The sequence below is a fragment of the Polypterus senegalus genome, chromosome 2 (genome assembly GCF_016835505.1).
Source record: "Polypterus senegalus isolate Bchr_013 chromosome 2, ASM1683550v1, whole genome shotgun sequence".
Lineage (NCBI taxonomy): Eukaryota > Metazoa > Chordata > Cladistia > Polypteriformes > Polypteridae > Polypterus > Polypterus senegalus.
This window is the reverse complement of record NC_053155.1, coordinates 273,848,553-273,855,839: the sequence shown is the minus strand read 5'-3', so window position 1 is coordinate 273,855,839 and position 7,287 is coordinate 273,848,553.

Below are 7,287 nucleotides of genomic sequence, written 5' to 3'. Positions count from 1 at the left end.
TTATTAACAAATGTTGGAGCAGTGAGTTAGCAGTATTTTAATTCCATAAATCAATCCAAAGTATATCACGTGGCTGCTACACCAGTAGAAACTATCCCAGGATGTAAACAGAGCCTGAGTTAGCGATCTATAGATAGATAGATAGAATTTTATTTGTCCCCAGGTGGAAATTTAGCTTTTTTTATAGAAGCTCTTTAAATAAATACTATACAGAGTGAGTCAAAATTATGTTAACACTAATTCTACTGCCATATATATACTTATATACAATTTGTGTGGACAATTTATGTGCCACATATGGTATATGTGTTGACCATGATGTCAAATAGGTTAAGACAATCCTGTAAATCATCTTGCACATATGTAGTATGTTTTTTGAATAAATTGTTTCCACCATTCAAATGTTAACATAATTTTTACTCATTCTGTATAAATAGGTAGATAAATAAATACATAATCACAAACTTTGGTCTACACACCAGAATGACTAGAAATGAAGAAAAATAAAATGAAAGAAAAATTCTGACTTTGCTGTTACAGTCCCAGGAAGGCATTATGCAGGCAGATTGCTGTTAGTATAAAGGACCCCCAGTATTGTTTCTTGACACAATTCTGCTGAATAATTTGTTGGCTGAAGGTACCCAGTGTTAGTGTATCAGACAGAGGAATGTGTAGCATTGTTCATAATGGCACTCAGTTTGGTTTTAATGTGCAAGGCATTACCAATCATATCACTAGGTGTCAACCCACAATCAGACATCAACAGCTAAACTGAAATGCACACTTATACTGATATATAACAATTCCTCCCTTCTGAAAATTAGAAGTAGTTAGCTTATTCCACCCCTTTTTGTCTGAAGGAATCAAAATATTGAATTCTAACTATACATTTAAGTTTCAAATAATCTCTGTGGAGGCTTGCGTATGTGAAGTGGGTAAGGTCTCTCTTCACAGGGTAATTTTTCTTGATTTGTTACAGCAGTGTTTGCCTCTCCAGAAGGTAATGGAGATAATGCACATGGGCTCTGTACATGTACTGTTTGAGGAGATGGTAAGTGCTCTGGACAGTTGATAGGAGCAACAGCAGGGGAGTCAACAGGCAGTGTGGATGTCTCTTCAGCTCTAACCAACCCTGATTTTCTTAACTGGCCAACAGAACGTTGAAGTATGACACCTTGAGTAACCTCTACCTTGTAGGACAAGGGACCAGTTTGCTCTTTGACTAGTGCAGGAACCCATTTCTGGTCTGTGGCCAGGGTGAATTCCCTACCAAAAAGATACTGGTTGAACCTTTTGACACCCCACACTAGACTCAATGCCTCCCTATCAATTTGAGCATAATTCGTCTCAGCTGCAGACAATGAGTGTGATGCAAAAGCTATAGGCCTGTCACTGCCATCTTCCATGACATGAGTCATTACTGCTCTGATGCCATATGGAGAAGCATCACAAGCCAGCTTGATTGGAAGGATCTGGTCCATTGCTCGTTGCCAAATAGCTGGGGCAAACGCTACCCCAAACACCAGCCTGTTGTAACAATAAAGACCCTTTATTGTATTAATGGTCAGGAACACTTTAGAGTCTTCCTCTACTTCCATCTGGAGGTATGCATCTGCTAAATCATTGCCCATCCAACAAACTGGGAAAAATATTCTCAACTAGCCAACCCGCGGCGCATAATCAGGCCGGTTTTTTAATGATTTTTAAGCAGGCCATTAATAAGAATCTATACTAATAAAAGGCAAAGCCCTCACTCACTCACTCACTGACTGACTCACTGACTCACTACTAATTCTCCAACTTCCTGTGTAGGTAGAAGGCTGAAATTTGGCAGGCTTATTCCTTACAGCTTACTTACAAAAGTTGGGCAGGTTTCATTTCGAAATTCTACGCATAAGGGTCATAACTGGAAGCTATTTTTCCCCATATAATGTAATGGAGTCTTGAGTTGGAGATGGCCGTGGGGGGCGGAGTTTCGTGTGACATCATCACGCCTCCTACGTAAGTACGTAGAGAACAAGGAAGAACTCCAAACAGCGATGAGCACAAAACGCCATTTCACAATTGAGAAGGCAGAAAAACATTATGAAGCAAATGATGCATACAAGCATATTCATAAGTACAGCTACTGCGGAAACAAAGCACGGCGTGAACCGTAAGTTTATATTAAATTAAGTTCATAGACAGGCTGCCACTAGCGTTTGTAATTTAGTGCCTGCCCATATAAGGCCGTCCATCAGCGGCAATCCAATACAAACACTGCCGGTAAATGTTCACGGGTGAAGGACTGTGCTTATGCAGAGGAAGATGAGATGGTCAGGGTGGTGTTTGGCACAAACTCATTGAAACTGCGAGAGAAACTTTTAAGTGCGGGTCTTAGCTGACATTACGAGATGGCACCAGTACAGCTGGGAACCTTCGATGCAAGAACACCAAGCGGCTCCGTGAACTGGCGCAATGCGCAGACAAAAGCAACAGTTCCAAAGAGTGCTGAACAAAACCGAATTACACAATTGAGAAGGCAGCAAAAAAATATGAAGCGTCTTATACATACAATCATATTCATAAGTGCAGCTACTGCGGAAACAAAGCACACGGTGGAAAAAGTGAATGTCCTGCTAAAGGAAGACAGTGTAAAAAACATGCATGCAGTTTGTCACATCTCAGATAAAAGGAAGACGAGCTGTTTATTGATGCAGTAAGGAACTAATCGATGAATGAAACCTCTTATCTTTACAGCGATTGACAAACACGGAATGTAACTTGAACACATCCTACAAATACGAGCCTGATTGAAAGAAATAATGATAATCAAATCCTTGATGACAGCAACATTCAATAACACTCACAAAACAATTACTGTATATTGACAATCATGTTACGTTATTTTTAAAATGTTCCCTTTTCTTTTCATAACTTCTACTTCTCCACTGCGATACGGGTATATATATATAAATGTATATATATACCCGATCTACAATACATACTTTAGCATAGACAAGCCACACGCTGTGGCTAATTGTAGAGTCTTAAGCCTCTAACGCCGACATTCGAGGTTCGATTCGAGAGGGGTGTACTGACTATGTCGCGCTACCTGATTCATTTTACCTTCGATCTCCTTGGTTTGGGACGTATGAAAAATATTAGGTTAACGCAGAATCATGTTACGTTATTTTTAAAATTTTCCCTTTCTTAGCACAAGCACAGCTGAGAAGCTTCGATGCATGTACTCCATAACGCGTTAAAAAATAACGCATTTAATCACACTTTCAATTCCAAGCAAGCGGGAACTTTTGTCAATGCATGATTTCCTGGTACATCCATTACACTGATGCACACATCACAGCTACAAAAATGTTAGAGTCGGAATAAAGCGCGTTCCTACGACTGATCATTTCGACTACCCGAGCGAAGCCTTGATAAAAGCATGGTTTTGTGCACACTGAAAAGCAAGCAAAATTAGATGCATTACAGAAAGCGGACTTTGTGGCTCTTACTGGGGATCATTGGACTTCCGTGACCGTTAGTAATTCTAAATACATCTAATTACAAAATGTTCAATGATCACACTGTTTTAGCCTAATGTACAAAATAATTTTGGCTAATGTTACTCAGAGTTTAAAGAGTAAGCTGGTCAAATTACCTTTTATGTTTCTGACTTATTTTTTAAGAAGAAAACTGCACTTTATGTTGAAATTTTGGTTATTATTATTTAAAGACAATACTATTCTGAAAATGTACTTAAAGTACTTAAACTACCACTTTATTTTTAAGTCTGCCCAATTTTAACCAGGGATGATATTTTTGTTTCTGTTTTGAATTCAAATGCAGTTTAAAGCTTTTTTTCAGAAATTAAAACAGCTTCAGTTTACAATATTCATGTCCATGTCTATTATTTGATTCTGTCGCCCACTAAAACCGTTTTAAATTAAAAAAAAAAACATTTCGATTTGGGGCAAATTTACGTGTGCGATTACATACGATTAATCAAGATTAATTCTTACACAGCCTCTAATTAATTGGATTAATTTTTTAATCGAGTCCCACCTAATATATATATGTAGATATATATATATGTAGATTTGTATATATATGTGTATATACAGTATATATGTAGATATGTATATGTTGTATATACAGTATGTATATATGTATGTGTATAGATGTGTGTATATATATATATATATGCCAGCAACACTCATGACAATGACAAAACAATTACATTGTCAATCATGTTACGTTATTATTAAAATGTTTCCTTTTCTTTTTACTTCTCGCTGCCAATCAGAGGTATTTTGATATATATATATATATATATATATATATATATATAATATAAATAGATAGATATGACAATTACATTAACAATCATCTTACGTTATTTTTACGTTTCTTTTTCATAACTTCTTTAACACACTACTTCTCCGCTGCGAAGCACGGGTATTCTGCTAGTAATATATAAAATGATCTCGCGGGCCTTGAGTTTGACACATATGATCTAAGAAGACGCATGTTTGTCGCTGAAGCGAATTGCTGCATGTAGCGTGTAAAACAGTTATGGTGCACGCAGGCACGCGTCGTAACCGAAAACTTTTTTTTAAAGACTGCCTACTTCATTGTGTTTTAACCTCAGTTGTAAAGGAATGTTTTAAGGACCCCATGGGATACCCCTCGGTTTTGGCTGCTTTTCTAAATATAATCCACCAAGATACCCGACCACGGTAGGAGGTGGGTGTGCACAAAGTGTAGGGACGTAATGAGTGGGAGCGTATGAGTCACATTTAGTGGGAATTCCACAGCTTGCAGCCCGAATGGGGTTCAACGGCTTACCCACGCCTCTCTGCGCTGGATAGACACACGGTCAATGTCATGCATAATTATTTATTGAATGCTAAACACTCCTGGAAAGACACGGATGTCTAAAACGGGTTGGTATGAGAATACAACAGTAAGTGAATGAAAAGATGGAACTCTGGAGAGAGCACAATACAACACAATAGTGAACCTGCGGCATAACAAACGGCGCGTGGCTCAGACGTGCATGCAGACTCTTAGCACAGATGAAAGGGACTAACTGGGTGGTCGGTGAGTTTTTGTGTCCGGGCAAATGGGGTGCAGTGTGAATGCCTAAAGAGCGAGGGTAGACGCCGTCCGGTGAAAAAGGAGCGTTGGTGGGCAGGAACACGTCTTCCGTGTTCCTGCAGGAGCATCTAAGAAGACGCATGTTTGTCACGGAAGCGAGTAGCTGTATGTAGCATGTAAAGCAGTTTGCTATGGTGCACACATAAGTGCGTTGTAACCGAAAAGTTGGTTTTTAAAGACTGCTTACTTCATTGTGCTTCAACCTCAGTTGTAAAGGGATTGTTTTAAGGATCCCATGGGATACCCCTTCGCAAACAGTTTCACACGCTGCATATGGTGATTCACCTCCGCTAGAAACATGCCTCTATGAACAGTCAACGTAGCTTGGAGGTGCATGACATTAACCTGACCTGCACTGCATGTGGCCTCTACGACAGACAAATATAAATGAAGCCATTTTTTCTGTGTTGTCGCGTCCGAGTTGGTGGGCGTGGCCATGCGAGTTGTCGTCGTATCTAATGGTCTTGGAGTTGGTGGGCGTGGCTCTTTCCTGCGTGCGCCATAGGTGTCTCACTTGTCGGCAGCTTAGTGAATCCACGCCTCTTCCGGCGTGCTTTCCATGGTTGTCTTGCCTTAGTGAATTATATATATATAGATTCTCGGCAGAGGATACTTTTCGGCCTGACTGTACCATTTCTCTTTACTATTGGGAGAACTGGGGTTGCCCATGGACTCCAGTCTACTTTAGAAAGTATGCTGTCTGCCTTCAGCCTACCCAATTCCTTTTCAACCAGGGGTCGGAGGGCATAGGGTACTGGACTCGTCTTGTGGAACCGCGGGGTTGCACCACTCTTAAGTACAATTTTAGCTCTAATGTGCTGAAGAGTCCCAATGCCACTCTTAAATACAGAGGCGGCATTTCTTAGTATCAGCTCCAGGATCTTTTCTGTGGTCTGTTGCACAACAGGCAAAGCATGAAGACTTTTAATCTCTCTCCAGTCAACTCCCAGCTTTCTTAACCACTCACGGCCCCATAATGGTGCACCTCCATTCTGTATTATGTGTAAATCAAGTACCTCTTTCCTTCCATTATACTCTACTGTTACAGGCAGCACTCCAGTATGCATAACCTTTTTACCAGTGTATGTTCTGAGAAGAACAGAAGAGGGGTTCAGCTTCTCCTTCTTGAAAAGCACCTTGTAGTCTTTCAGTAACATAACTGAAACAGCTGAGCTAGTGTCCAATTCCATTTTTACCACCTGGCCATTTATCATGGGGGTGAGCCAGATTGCCTGCTTGTCTTTTCCACTAAGGCTAAATAATTCCAGACTCGCTAATGCATCTCCACTATCAATGTCAGAGACTTCTGCAACATTATGCACATTTTTCTTTTCGCTGTGATGCACTTTGTTTTCCGCACTATATTTTGCCTTTCCATTACTACAAACTCTTTGAATATGGCCTGTTTTGTGGCACTGTCTGCACTCTTCATTTTTAAATCGGCACTGTTAGGGAAGATGGGACTCGCGTCCAAAACGATAGCAGCGCCTTTTATGTATTTTGTTTATCTTGGCCGCCACCATTTTATTCACACTGCTCGTATTCACTCCTCTTTGTAGTTCAAGTGCAGCTTTAGCTGCAGTTTCCATTGAAATAGCACTTTCTACTGCCCGTTTAAATGTCAAATCTGCATCAGTTAACAGCCTCTTCTGCATTACTTCTTAAAGGATTCCACATACCAAACGATCATGCAACGCATCAATAGTCCCGTCACCAAACTGGCAATATTCTGATAACTTTTTCAATTCTGCCACATAAGCCGCAATTGTCTTTCCGTCATTCTGATTAAGCTTATGAAATCTGAAACGTACAGCGATCAGTAATGGCTTTGGTGACGATGATCCCACATTACACGGACTAAGTCATTAAAACTTTTCTCAGCAGGTTTGTCTGGGGCAGTTAAACTAAGGAGGAGGCCATAAGCTTTCCCTCCCATGCCACTCAGTAGCACAGGAACGTATTTTTCAGCTGGAATATCATTTGCAGTGAAATACTGTTGCAGCCTTTCAACATACATGTTCCAATCTTCCGTGGAACTATCAAAAACATCTATCTTTCCGATGTACGACATGTTTGCAACTTATCATACCGTACTCACGTTGCACTATTGCATCGAGTCCTTGCTTTTCTGCTTACTCAGTGCGG